Raw genomic sequence first — 15,329 nt, 5'->3', positions numbered from 1 at the left:
CTGGTGGCACATCAAACTAAAGCTTGGCTACTGATGGCCTTTGTTTCATTACCTTGATGTAAGAATACTTGGCCATAAAAGACAGGGACATGCCCTAGGCTTCCTAAGACATAACTGCCTGCCATTTAACCTTCTAACCTGACCCCACTGCATCCTCCCTTAGAAAGTGAGCACTTTAACCTCCACCCTGTCCCCATACCTCCAATATGCAAAAGGGCTGAACACAGGACAGGAATTAATAGCAAATTCCATTATATGTTAATTCTCATGATTTATGAGGCATATTATAATATGGTTTTACAGTATTTACATATCCCAGGCCCTGTCCAAGACTCTGGTAATACATTAGGTAGCAAAAATCAAAAGATCTTTGGGCGCCTGGGTGGCTCAGTTGGTTAAGCGACTGCCTTCGGCTCAGGTCATGATCCTGGAGTCCCTGGATAGAGTCCCGCATTGGGCTCTCTGCTCAGCAGGGAGTCTGCTTCTCCCTCTGACCCTCCCCCCTCTCATGTGCTCTCTCTCATTCTCTCTCTCTCAAATAAACAAATAAAATCTTTAAAAAAAAATCAAAAGATCTTTGCTCTTATGAAACCTCCAGTTTAGTGGAAAATGCAGAAATGTATCACATGATCCTACAAACAAATGTGACAGTGGTATGAAGGAGAGAGTTTAGGTGCTAAAGCAGGACTGTAACAGAATTTAACATAATTAATGAGATCTGGAAAGAATTCTCTGAAGAAATGTTTCCTCTAAAAAGACGGAAGTTTTACTAGCAATGGAGAAGTAGGTAATTTCTGACTCAAGCAACAGAATGTGTAACTGAGATATTTTGAAACAATTAAAATTATGCATTTTTAACTTCCCTTTGTAAATCATATTTTCCTTCAATCTTTCCCCCTTTTATGTAAAGCCATGACTTTTGTTGTGCAGAAGACAGAATAGGCACCTGGGGAGGGAAAGTGTCGTTCTTTTGCTTTGAGAATGATGGCTACTTCTTTGAGTCCATGGTAAGGTCACTTTCTAGTTGCCAGACTTCAAGAGAGGGACAAGTTCTACCTACTTTTGTTGTTGTCGTCATTACTGTTTATAGTTTTATTTGTTTTTAATTCAAATACCTCCTTTTTAAGTATTAAGAGACAAGTCAGATGGATTCAAACAAAAGGATTCTATTGTTAAGTCATCCTGAAGACAGGTCAGGTTTACATAAATGAGGTTTCAACCCTATCAAGAAGACTAGGAAAGCTCTCCAAAGAAGAGCCAAGGAAGAGAAAGAGAAGGTAAGGAAGTCCAATTGAAGTGCCCTCATTTTCCCTGACAGGTGCAACAGTTCAAGGAGGTACTACTGCAATTTAGAAAATGAGCGGTGGGAGAGGGATGGCTGGGGAAAAGTGTTGATGGGTAGAGGCCAGAAGATGGTCACACAGAACAGCACATACTCCGTGACGATGGTGAAGAAAGGACAGATTAGAGTTATTATCGTGTTTTTGGTTGAGTGAGGTAAGGGAGGCACTCTGAGATGCCAAGAACACTGGTGAGCCCTCACATTGGAATGAAATGCCCACAGACAAAGGACTACAAGGTCAGAAAGATGTTCTACATTTTCTTCTAAAAACGTTATTGTTTTACCTTTCACATTTCTATCTGCATTCCATATGGCTTTGATTTTTGTACATAATGGGAGGTAGAGATAGCCAGGTAACCCAGCACCATTTATTGAAAAGGCTAGCCTTTCCTTACTGAACTACAGTATAGCTTTTTACATAAATGAGACGATTAAATATGTGTGGGGTTCGATTCTTCTGTTCTCATCGAACAATTTCTCTATTCTAGCTCCAATACTATACTACCTTAATTACTGTAGATATATAATAGTCATGATATCTGGTAGTGTAAATCCTCCAGTTTTTTTTTCTTTTTTTTTTTTTTTCAGTTTTGTTTTTCCTAAGACTGCCTTATCTATTCTTGCTTCTTTGCATTTCCAGGTAAATTTTAGAACCAGCACCTAAATTTCCACAATAAAATCTCCTGGGATTTTGATTGAGATTAGGTTGAAACTGCAAGTTAATTTGGGAAAAACAATATCTTTATAATATTAATTCTTCCAATCAAAGAACATGCCAGATCAAGCAAGGCAGTTAGGGTTCTTTCATTTCTCACAATCATATTTAGTAGCTACTTGTCCACTTTTAGTTATATTCCTGGTTAAATGTATCCCTAAATTTAATTGACTTTAACCCTTTGATGCTATTGTCAATGGTATCATATTTCAAATTTCATTTTCTATTTGTTTTTTCCTGGTATATAGAAAAAAAGTAACTCTTGTACATCTTATTTCCAACAATCTTACTAAATTCACTTATTGACTCTAGGGGCGCCTGGGTGGCTCAGTCGGTTAAGCGTCTGCCTTCGGCTCAGGTCATGATCCCAAAGTCCTGGGATTGAGCCCTGCATCCAGCTCCCTGCTCCGCGGGGAGCCTGCTTCTCCCTCTCCCACTCGCCCTGCTTGTGTTCCCTCTCTCGCTGTGTCTCTCTGTCAAATAAATAAAATCTTTAAAAAAAATCACTTATTGATTCTAATAGTTTGTAGAGTCTTTTGAATGGTCTACATACACAATCATGTCACCTGAAATAATAAGCTTATTTCTTCCTTTTCAATCCTTATTTCTTTCTCTCATCTTATTGCACTTCCTAAGACCTCTAGAAAATGTTGAATGGAAGTGTTGGTAGTAGACCTCCTTATCTCACAACCAATAACAGAGGAAGATTTGTGAATATTTCATCTTTTAATATGATGTCTCCTATAGGTTTTTCAACAAATATATTTATCAAATTGAGAACATTCCATTTTATTCCACGTTTACCAAGATTTTTAAAAATCATTAGTGTCTCTTAAATTTTCTGAAATGCTTTCTCTGTATTTGTTGCAATGAGCATGACATTTCCTCTTTTTTTTTTTCTTGATAATGTATAAGTTACCTTAATTGAGTTGTGAATACTAAGCTACCATTGTGTCCCACTGGTCATGTGGTATTACCCTTTTTACATACAACTGGATTTTTTAAAGTGCTTTATTAGGAATTTTTCGTCTACATTCATGAGAAAGATTAACCAATAATTTTCTTTTCTTGTAATTTCCTTGTCAAGTTTAAGAATCAAGGGTATACTGGCCATATATAAAGTAAGAAGGTATTCTTCTGCCTCTATTTTTTTTAAAGATTTTCTTTATTTATTTGTTGGAGAGAAAGAGAGAGCTCAAGCAGGGGGAGTGGCAGGCAGAGGGAGAAGCAGGCTCCCCACTGAGTAAGGAGCCCCCCTTTGTGGGACTTATGACCTGAGCTGAAGGCAGATACTTAACTGACTGAGCCACCCAGGCGTCCCTCTTCTGTCTCTATTTTTAAAAAGAATTTGTGAAAGACTTTTTTTGTTTCATCCACAAATGTTTGTGAGAATTTACTTGTGTGTCCATCAAACCTGGGTTTTCATTATGTAAAGTTGTTTCTTCATGGACAATCTTTTTAATAAATATTATACTGTTCAAGTTTACTATTTATTCTCTGGCAGCTTTGGTTGGTTGTTATTTTTCAAAAATCTATCCCTTTTATCCAAATTTATTGGCTCCAAATTCATAATACTCTCAGTGTATATGTGATTTCTATAAAACCCATAGTAATATTACCTTGTTAATAACTGATGCAGAAAATTTATATTTACCTTTCTGTTATAATAGTGGAAAAATAATAGGAAAATAGTTAGGATCCACCAGGATTAAATAATCCAGGATGATATACTTATTTCAAAATCCTAATTCAATTACATCTGGGAAAACCCTTTTTCCAAACAAGATAACACTCACAGGTTTCAAGGATTATGACATGGATATGTCACTTTGGGCATCACCCCCCAGCCCATCACACCTTGAATTGCAACAGTATTACAATAAGGTGCAGTATTCTTTGTGTAGTATTCTTTGTATTTATCATGCTTGTAGTGGGCTGAGTTCTTTAATCCATGGCTTGATTTATTTTTAAAGTTTTGGATATTCTCAGCTATAATCTCTTCAAAGGTTGCTTCCACCCCATTCTATTTTCTCTTTCTGGGTTTCTAACATATTTTAGAGATTCTGAGTATGACTCACATGAAGAGTGCAGTACAACTAGCTTGTACCTGCTTGCCAAAGTCAATTGTTAAATATTCAGGTATCTGTGACGTGGCTATTAAATCATTGGTTGCTTGAAATCAGCCACAGTGACAGTATTTATACCATGACAGTAAGTTATATTATTACAAATCAAGACTTTCTTTTCTCAGAGAGTGGGATTACAACACACATTTGTTACACTGTTCTGTTCTTTCCATTTTTGTCTCTTTATGGATATTTTCTTGGATATTTTCTCTTTAATTGTCTTCCAGTTTATTAATTCTGTGTTCAGCTGTGTCCAATCTCATAAAACCTATTTATTGAGTTCTTAATTTCAGATATTGTATTTTTTAGTTGTATATGTCCATTCACTTTTTTATAGATTACAAATTTCTGGTGAGATTTTCCATCATTTCATCTCTTTGGCCATGTTTTCCTTTATTTTCTCAGAGATATTAATCATAGTTACTATAAATTCCTTGTCTGCAAACTTGACTATCTAGACTATCTGTGGCCCTACTCAATTGTCTTCTTTTTCTCTTAATTATAGGCCTTATCTGTCTTGCCTCATTGTATGCCTAGTAATTTTTTATGGTATACCAAACTCTGTGTGTTATCCTTCACCAAAGAGGGTTTTTCTTGTCCTTTACTAGCATATAGGAGGAGGGGCTGATTGCCTCAATCCAATGAAGTACTGACTGGGTTGGGACTAAGTTTCAGTTTTAGTAAAACTCTGGTCTACCTCTGCTTCCCCTCTTTTCCTCAGGCTTTCCTGAACTGTTTGTTGAGAACCTGGTGAGTTCTAACAAACTGTTTGTTGAGAACCTGGTGAGCTCTAACAAACTGTGAATGATCCAGCTCTACCTTTCCCAAAGTTCTCAGCCCAGCTTTTCAGTCTCCTGCCCCTACATTTTAAAATCTAGCAAATGTCTTGAAGGGGAGACCAGTTGTGCATTTGAGGCATGTCCCTCCCGTGGCAGGTCTTTGTTTCCTAAGTATCATGAGACTGCAGGGGATTTCACTCTGCCTTTGAGAAGCTTTCAGCTTAGCTCTTCAGCTACCTGTACAGAACCAAAATTTGGCGACTGTCCGGTGAGGGAAACCAGACAAGCATTTAATGTGCTTCAAGTTCCCTTTTTTCACTCCAGCCCTGCATGACCACTAAAAACTTCATACATTTCTCTTTTTATTAGCAGCGTCTTCCACCTAGGCTGCAATAGATCTGCAGCCCATGCCCAGAGCTGGCAGGTGACTCCTAGAAGAGAAGTGGCTGTTGTTCATCCACCTACCTGAAAACAGTTCTTTCCTCTCTGGAATTTTAGTATCATAAACTTGCTTTTACAGCTCTCTGATACTTTTTTTTTTAAGATTTATTTATTTATTTGAGAGAGAGAGAGAGCACACGAGAGGGGGGAGGGTCAGAGGGAGAAGCAGGCTCCCCGCCGAGCAGGGAGCCCGACGCGGGACTCGATCCCAGGACTCCGGGATCATGACCTGAGCCGAAGGCAGTCGCCCAACCAACTGAGCCACCCAGGCACCCCTCTCTGATACTTTTAGAAATATATTTTTAATTTGTATGGCTTTTGCAACAGAAACACTGGCCTGCCACTATCTGCTACATCATACCTATTAGTAGAAGTCCCAACACCTAATTTTTAAAAAGTATCCTCTGGCAATTCTAAGAAGCAGCCAATCTAAAGCAACAATGACCTCATCAGGAAAACTATTACAAGACTGAGGTCTGAGTTGAGGTATCTGTGACGTACCTAGGCTTTCTCTTACCTCTACAAGATAAATAGACCCACATCCATTATGCATTTCATGTTTCATTGGGAAAAAAAGGAAAAAGTCCATAGAGCAGCAAAGGCATACTAACATGGATCACTCACTTTTAAGAAGTATTGCCAAAACTTCCAACCTCAAACTTTCATTTGTACATCATTGAACTGAACTGTATCCCTTGCCCACTTCTATTTATAAGGAAGGCAGAGAAAAATAATATTTGTTAACTTGAATACAATATCACCCCCAAGAAAACTGGGCTTCCCTTACTAAAGAAAAATGAGAGAATGGATATTAAGTGAGCAGCTAGCAATCTCTACTACAGTTCCATTCTTAGCACTTTTAGATTCTTTCTTATCTAATTCCTCTCTATAATTGCACATGAGAAAGGATCTGTAATCCTTTATCAATGAGACGGAAATAATTTTACTGACATGTTTCTTTGTCATTCAGTTCTTTTCTCAAATAGAAAATTTCAAATTAATTTTCAAATGAAAAAAACAATCTCATTCACAATTATATCAAAAAGAATAAAATACTAGAAACAAATTTAACCAGGGAGGTGAAAGACCTGTTCTCTGGAAACTATAAGAAATTGATGAAAGAAACTGAAGATAATATAAATAAATGGAAAGCTATTCCATGCTCATGGATTGGAAGAATTTTTTTTTTAAATGTCCATATTACCCAAATCATTCTAAAGATCCAATGAAATCCCCATCAAAATCCCAATGGCATTTTTCACAGAACTAGAACAAATAATTCTAAAATTTATATGAAACCACAAAAGATCCTGAATAGCCAAAACAATCTTGAGAAAGACCAAAGCCAGAGGTATCACTTCTTAATTTCAAAATGTACTGCAAAGCTATAGTAATCAAAACAGTATGGTATTGGAACAAAAACAGACACATAGATAAATGGAACAGAATAGAGAGCCCAGAAATAAACCCGTATGTGGTCAATTAATTTTTGACAAAGGAAGCAAGAATGTACAATGGGGAAAGGACAGTCTCTTTGATAAATGGTACTGGGAAAACTGGACAGCTACATGCAAAAGAACGAAATTGTACCACTATCTCCCACCATATATAAAAATTAACTCAAAATGGGGCGCCTGGGTGGCTCAGATGGTTAAGCGTCTGCCTTCGGCTCAGGTCATGGTCCCAGGGTCCTGGGATCGAGTCCCGCATCGGGCTCCCTGCTCCTTGGGAGCCTGCTTCTCCCTCTGCCTCTCTCTCTCTCTGTCTCTCATGAATAAATAAATAAAATCTTTAAAAAAAAATTAACTCAAAATGGATTAAAGCCTTGAATGTAAGACCTGAAACCATAAAACTCCTAGAGGAAAACATAAGCAGTAAGCTCCTTGACATTGGTCTTAGCAATGTTCCTTTGGATCTGACTCCGAAGGCAAGGGGAACAAAAGTAAAAATAAGCAAATGGAAATATATCAAACTAAAAAGTTTCTGCACAGTGAAGGAAACCAACAAAACAAAAAGGCAACCTACTGAATGGGAGAAGAGATTTAAAAATCATATATCTGTTAAGACATTAATATCCAAAATATATAAAGAACTCATACACCTCATTAACAACAAATAAACAATCCAATTAAAAAATGGGCAGAAGATCTGAATAAACATTTTTCCAAAGAAGACATACAGATGGCCAACAATCACATAAAATGATGCTCAACATCACTAATCAGCAGGGAAAAACAAATCAAAACCACAATGAGGGCGCCTGGGTGGCTCAGTCGTTAAGCGTCTGCCTTCAGCTCAGGTCATGATCCCAGGGTCCTGGGATCCAGTCCCACATCGGGCTCCCTGCTCAGCGGGAAGCCTGCTTCTCCCTCTCCCACTCCCCCTGCTTGTATTCCTGTTCTCGCAGTCTCTCTCTCTCTCTCTCTGTCAAATAAATAAATAAAATCTTTAAAAAAAAAAAAACACAATGAAATATCATCTTATAACTGTCAAAGTGGCTATTATCAAAAAGACAAGAAATAACAAGTGTTGGCAAGGATGTGGAAAGAAGTGAACCTTTGTGTACTGTTGGTGGGAACATAAACTGGTATAGCCACTATGGAAAAGAGTATGGAGGTTCCTCAAAAAATTAAAAATAGAATTACCATATGATCCAGGAATTCCACTACTGGGTATTTATCCAAAGAAAACAAAAACACTAACCTGAACAGATATTTTCATAGCAGCATTATTTACAATACCCAAGATATGGAAACAAGCTATGTGCTCATCAATGGATGAATGGCTAAAGAAGATGTGGGGTGTGTGTGTGTGTGTGTAATATAATATATGATTTTATATACATACACTATATATTTATTTTATATATACATATAATATATATTTATAGATATTATTTTGTATATAAATATATATTTTACCTATATAATGGAATACTACCCAGCCATAAGAAAAAATGAAATCTTACCATTTGTAACAACATGGATGGGCCTTTAAGGTATCATGTTAAGTGAAATAAGTAAGAGATTGACAAATACTGTATGATTTCACTTATAAAAATCAAAACAAGCAAAACAAAAACAAATAAACAAAAAAACCCAGACTCTTATATAGAGACTAGACTAGTGATTGCCAGAAAGTCAGAGGACTTAGGGAAGGTGGGACAAAATGGGTGAAAGGGATCAAGAAATACAAATGTCCAGTTATAAAATAAATAAGTCATGGGAATATAATGTACAGCATGGAGAATATAGTAAATAATATTGTATTACCATTACATGGTGACAGATGATAACTAGCCCTAATTATTTTGCAATGTATACAAATGTTGAGTCCCTATGTTATACACCTGAAACTAATATATGTCAACTGTAACTCAATAAAAAACATTTTTCATTCAATAACTTCTTTACTGATCTCTGAAGCCTGGCCTTTGTTACAGATCTCTACCAAACTGCTTTTAAGGAATCAGGCTTCCAAAACAAACTTTTAAAAATATGTTTGGGGGCACCTGGGTAGCTCAGTAGGTTGAGCGACCGACTCTTGATTTGGCTCAGGTCATGATCTCAGAGCTGTGGGATCGAGCCCCCCGCCACGAGCTCTGTGCTGGGAATGGAGCCTGCTTAGGATTCTCTCTCTCCATCTGTCCCTCCACCCCAGTTCATGCTCTCTCTCTCTCTCACTTTCTCTCTAAAAATAAATAAAAAATAAAAATAATAAAAATATGTTTAATGGAACGTTGTTTTAAAATAGCTTTGTACTAGAGCGCCTGGGTGGCACAGTTGGTTAAAGTGTCTGACTTTTGGTTTCAGCTCAGGTGGTGATCTTAGGGTCCTGGGATCAAGCCCCCTGTCCCGGGCTCTGCACCCTGCATCGGACTCCACACTGAGCTCGGAGCCTGCTTAAGACTCTCTCTCCTCCTGCTGCCCTTTGTCCCTGCTTGCTCTCTCTCTCTCTCTCTCTAAAAATAAATAAATCTTTAAAAAAAAAATAAATAAATAATAAAATAGCTTTGTACTTCACATGACAAAAAGTTAACTATCATAAAGAAAAGACTGTAACTTGGGATCTTTCTTAATTAGAGCAAATAAAAATATATTAATAACAATGATGAGCTATTTTCTATATCTTTGGTGAAAGAGAGAAGAGGCTTAAGTCTTAGTAGGTTGGGTTGGTTATTAACACCACAAAAACTATGAAGGAGTGAAATATATTACCATGGAAATTAACTGAGTCAACTTTAGGCATGTCAAAACAAAGAGTAGAAAAATTCTTTTTGGATTTGATTCTATTTAGAGGGTGAAAGAAAGTCTAAATGACCATTGTAACTCTGAGATTTTATGAATAATATAAAAATATAGCTTAAAGACATCTGACAAATACAGACATTGATTATGAAACGATCTAATTTTAGATTATAATAAAATCCCAGGTACTTTTCATGATATTCTGCAGGCAGCAGTTAGAAGGCAGGTGATATAAAAGTACTAGATATCATTGCTAATATTTTCACGGTAAGTAGAAAATCACTAACTTTTCCTTTTGGTTGGTTCAGAGTAAATACATAGGATTAGGGAAACTAGTTGAAGCAAAGGGGGCAAGAGAAGGAAAGAAATCACATATTTGCCACCAATTAAAAAGGTGCTACTTTGTTAGCAGTTGCTCCTGTTTGGGGAGGAAATTTTTCACTGCTCTGATTCTGTTGTCATGGCAATGAAAATTGAGATCTATTTCTTCCCAGCTCTGAAATTCCATACAGCAATGATTCACTGAAGTACGAGACAACTCTGGAAGAATAGGCACTGTGTAGGAGGAAGTAACAATCGTCGACCCTCTAGGTACGAGGCACTTTGCATCATCTTCTTTAACCCAGACATGAATACTGGGAAGTACCTTCAATTTTCAAAGGGGTAAACTGAAGTCCATAAAGCATAATGACCAAGAATATGTAAGTAAGTGAATTTGGAATTCAGGTGTTTCTGACTTTGGAGCTGATGCTCTCTCACAGTTCTTCTGGACCAAAAAAGGCAGAGACTCTAACTTTTAACCCTAGGCCCTAAGCATGAATTTCAAATGTATTTTTCTTACTCTTTTGAAAATTGAAAGCAAAAATAAATTGATCTCTAATAGAAGGAGTTTACCTCTTTTCCTGGGATTCAGCCTGTAGGATTACTGTATTTATATCCATGCCTGAAACAATATGTTGCAATATTGTTCTAGATATAAAACTAGTATATATTTGGAATACTTAAGGGAAAAAATATAAAGTAATGAGCTGGTAAAGCAAGCATACCCAAATAACAACTGACTGATGATATTTTATGCAGATTCTAACATGAATTAACAATTAAAAAAAATTTTTTAATTGTCCCACAGTACCTTCCTAGACAGCTAAGAATCAGATTGTCTGAAGTATCAGTAGCATCTAAGTATCTATCTTTAGAGAATATGTGCCTTTTGGGGTACAGGGGTTGGCTATTTTCTGCCTTTTTTTCTTTTTGGTTTGGGGTCCTGCTTTTTTAATTTTTGCTGAGAGGAGAAAGAGAGGTAGAAATGCAGCTGTGGAATAAAGACCAGAGGAAATTGGGGACAGTGATGGGAATGCTATGCCCTTTTTTTCATTTCTTATTTCTCATTTCTCATCAGTACGTGGCTGTACTGATGGATGAGTTCAAGCTCCTCTGAGAGCAGTAGTAGGGCAAAAGGCCAAGGAAGTATATTTATGAAAGACTGCAGGAGGCTCTGAACACAACAGAGCCACCTTCTGTCTAGGTGACCAAATGCATATGGAATCAGAGAGACTCCTCTCCCTTTCCTCCAACCCCACCAGGAAACACAGCCTTGGCATAGAGCAGGTCGAGGGCAGCAGTGCCCAGCAGAGAAGCATCCTCAAACAAAAACTCTTTGCCAGGGGAAATTTCCTCTCTGGTGGTTTGCAGTCACGGGGTTATGCAAGAGGGGAAGAGTGCAGACATAGTTATTTATGAGCATATGTGAAACATCAGAATTGTGGAAACTGCTTGAAACAGCTAGAGGAAATCTCTGAGAGGGAGATGAGGTCCCACAAGAACAAGGAGAGCTAAGGAACAGGCTGGGCATAAATGTCCCATGGGCACAGTCATACTCACAGTTGGGTCAAGCCTTGGATGCCTGGGTTACATATTTTCCAGACAGAAAATATTTACACTAAGGAGGGGTGCCTGGCTGGCTCAATCAGTGGAGCATGTGATCTTGATCTCGGGGTTGTGAGTTTAAGCCCCACGCTGGGTGTAGAGATTGCTCAAAAATAAAATCTTGGAAAAAAAATTACACTAAGGAAAAAAGTCCTTAAAGGAAATAGTGATACATCATGTATCACAGCAGTTGCCATCTTCACATTATCTGTGATCACTGCTTTTGACAAAAGGTGATCCTGCCATGGTTAAAAGAAAAAGAGACTCAGGATGAGGGCTCATAAGTGAGGATATTCATTTGACTGAGGAAGTACGGTATATTCACTGTGTATCTTGCCTGTGGGATATTGTATGTCCTGGAATTTAAACCCAATTATTTGACACAACTATCAATGTATAGGTCGTGATGCTGATTTATTTCATTTACTGTTGAAGTTGAGAAATTTAAGTTCTATTTCTTCTTTTTTTTATTTTTTTAAAGATTTTTATTTATTTATTTGACAGAGAGAGAGATAGCGAGAGCAGGAACACAAGCAGGGGGAGTGGAAGAGGGAGAAGTAGGCTTCCCACCGAGCAGGGAGCCCGATGTGGGGCTCAGGACCCTGGGATCATGACCCGAGCTGAAGACAGACGCTTAATGACTGAGCCACCCAGGTGCCCCCTGAGTTCTATTTCTAAGGAATGTTATATCTGATGCCTCCTTTAATCTCCCCAAATCTCAAAACATGTAAGATTGGTCACATAAGCCATCACAGCCAGTACAGTAACCCCCTTCTTTGTCTGTTGATTCTGAGGCAGGAGGAGCCCAAAGTTGACAGGTGGCCATGTCAACTTCAAGTCAATGAAACAATTGTGTGCCCTTGGTGGAAGATTCCTCTCTTTGGAATGAAGGCTTCTAGGCCAGTGGAACCGAAAGATACAGGGCCGAGAAGCAAAACTTTTGTGTGTCACTAGGGGAAATACTGAGAGGAGGCGGTGGTATGATCACATCTTGATTCTTGGACCCATGAATCCTGGCTATGGAAGGAACGGTCTCAAATATTATACACTCAATTTAGAATACATACTGCATCCTGGAGGATGCTGTCTCAGTTCTGCAAAGTATTTCTATGCACCTGGCATCATAGCTGGTTATTCAGAGAGGCATTCAATTATTATTTTAAGCAAGCTTCTTGGAATGATGGAGAACATGAAAAAACCAGGGAATTCCATGGCCATGGGTCCATTGCTGCACTTCCTGTGCTATGAAATTACTTTCTTGGTTGGAAGTGATGCTATGTGGAATACTAGGACAGTGGAAAAGGCATTCTGTAAATCTATGTATGGTAGTTCTGGTGGAAGCATTTGTGTACAGAGAAGGAAAATCCATATTGAGAATAAGTTTATATTTTAGTAAGGACAAAGTGATGCATTTTCCATGATGAAAGCTGTCCAATATAATCAACCTGCCAACAGGGAATCAACTGAGCACCCCAGGAAATGATGCCATAACGGGGGCTCAATGTTGGTCTCTGCTTCTGGCAATTTGGTCACTGAGCAGTGCCTATAGCTAGGCTGGCCTTGATGAGTGCTATTCCCTTTTGCCAAGCCCATGCATAACCTCAGCCCTTTCACCATGGCCACTGGTTCACGAGTCCACTGGGTAATGACAGGAGTGGCTGGGGAAACAGGCTGACTGGTATCCACAGAACATGTCATTCTATCCACTTGATTATTAAAATCCTCTTCTGTGGGTGCCTGGGTGGCTCAGTTGGTTAAGCAACTGCCTTCGGCTCAGGTCATGATCCTGGAGTCCCGGGATTGAGTCCCGCATCGGGCTCCCTGCTCAGCGAGGAGCCTGCTTCTCCCTCTGACCCTCCCCCCTCTCATGTACTCTCTCTCATTCTTGCTCTCTCAAATAAATAAATAAATCTTTAAAAAAAAAAATCCTCTTCTGCCGAGATCACCCTGTGGTGAGGATTCACATGGGACACAAACATCTTCACACTTTTTCCCATTCTCATCCCTCTTCCCCAAACTTCCCGGTTACCACTTTTCTAATCACGTTCCTCCTAAGTCCCTGACCATCCAGCCAAACCATTGGCCATGGCCCATGAATCAGTATGCAGTCACACACCTGGCCATATCTCCTTCCAAGCAAAATAAACAACCAGGTGCACTGCTCAGAGTTTAACTCACTTGGAGGATTTCCCTTCACCACTTTCTTTCAGGATGTCCCAGAGAGGGGCTATATATAGTATGGCAGTTGTCCACTTTGGGTTGGTGCCTGAATATCACACAGAAACATCTGTAAAATCAAGGTTGAGTTTTTTCATGCTCAGTCAACTGGCCATAGAGAACTCCTAATGAGGCTGTAAGAACAGGCTGGGAAAGAGAAGGTAATAAAGCAGAAGAGATCATCGGCATTTGGACCACTTCTTCCTGCAATGTGCTTGTGCCTTCACGGTCTATTTCATACTTACTGGGCTCAAGCCCCATCTCACATATACCACTAACCTTCGCAGGCAGGAGTGTAAAGGTGCTTCTACTAGCAAAAAAAAAAAAAAGCCTTTTAAATTTAGGGGTCCAAGTTTCCTCATCTTCACTAGAATCTACCATAGGTTCTTGATCCCTTTCCATCCCAGTAAAGGTCTGTTTTTAACAAAATAGATACTGTAGGGTTGTAAATTCAATTTGTGTCATAATTTAGCCACTTGCAAAAGGAAACTCTGGGTTTGGTTTTAGGAAATCTTGGCCTTGCAGCTAAAGTAAACAAGGGTTTCTTCCAAGAAACTTAAAGAAGCTTTCAGGTCATTATGTGTAACTTGAACTGGGAATTTGAAGCCCTGAGCTCATCATTTTCGCCCCCTACTTCTTCTGGTGCAGTTCAAAACAACCAAACAATCCCATTAAATTCCTTATTTTGACTAAAACGTACTGAGGTTGCTAATCCTTGGTGACCCAGAGCCTTGCCCTCTGTAGTTGATTACGGGTATCTAAATATGATGATTTTAACATTATTGCCACTTCATGCCCCTGGAAATAGAGCCAGTTCGTCTTACTCTTGATGTGGGCTCAGGTCATGATCTCAGGGTCCTGAGATGGAGCCCCGTGTCAGACTCCACTCTCAGCCGGGAGCCTGCTTAAGATTCTGTCTCTCCCTCTGCCCCTCCCTCTGCTCAGCTCTCTCTCTCTAAAATAAATAAATAAATCTTAAAAAAAAAAAAAAGATTCTGTTCCTCTGGAACCACAGCTTCAGGTACCAACTTCTATATTGGTCACCGTTCAACTGGAGAACCATTAGGGAACACATACACACACACAGAGATCTAGGTCTAGATGTAGGTCTATATGTAGATACAGATACAGACATAGACATGGAAGAACTTATTACATGGAACTGGCCTGCCGCATAGTGGGGGGCTGGCTCAGCAGTTCTGAAGTCCACAGGGCCCACACACTGGAAGGGGAGATCATGAGCATGCTGGAGCTCCATGAGCACAAGGTAAAGGTCATCATTCACAGTTAGGTATCTCAGAGAAGGCCCAACCCTCTTTTAAAGGCCTTCCAATGATTAAGTCAGACCCACCCAGCATAATCTCCCCGATTAATTTAAAGTCAATTAATTACAGGACTTTAATCATACCTGCCAGATCTTTTCTCTGCAGCACCTAAATTAGTGTCTGCTTGAATAACTTGGAAAAGGTGTATGTTGCTACCATCCTCCAACTCTCACATCCTAACTAGGTACATACTAGAAATGAAATTACGGGG

Source organism: Mirounga leonina, unplaced genomic scaffold, assembly GCF_011800145.1.
Source record: "Mirounga leonina isolate KUSES-001 unplaced genomic scaffold, KU_Mleo_1.0 Mir_115, whole genome shotgun sequence".
NCBI classification, from domain to species: Eukaryota; Metazoa; Chordata; class Mammalia; order Carnivora; family Phocidae; genus Mirounga; species Mirounga leonina.
This window is presented reverse-complemented; position numbering follows the sequence as displayed.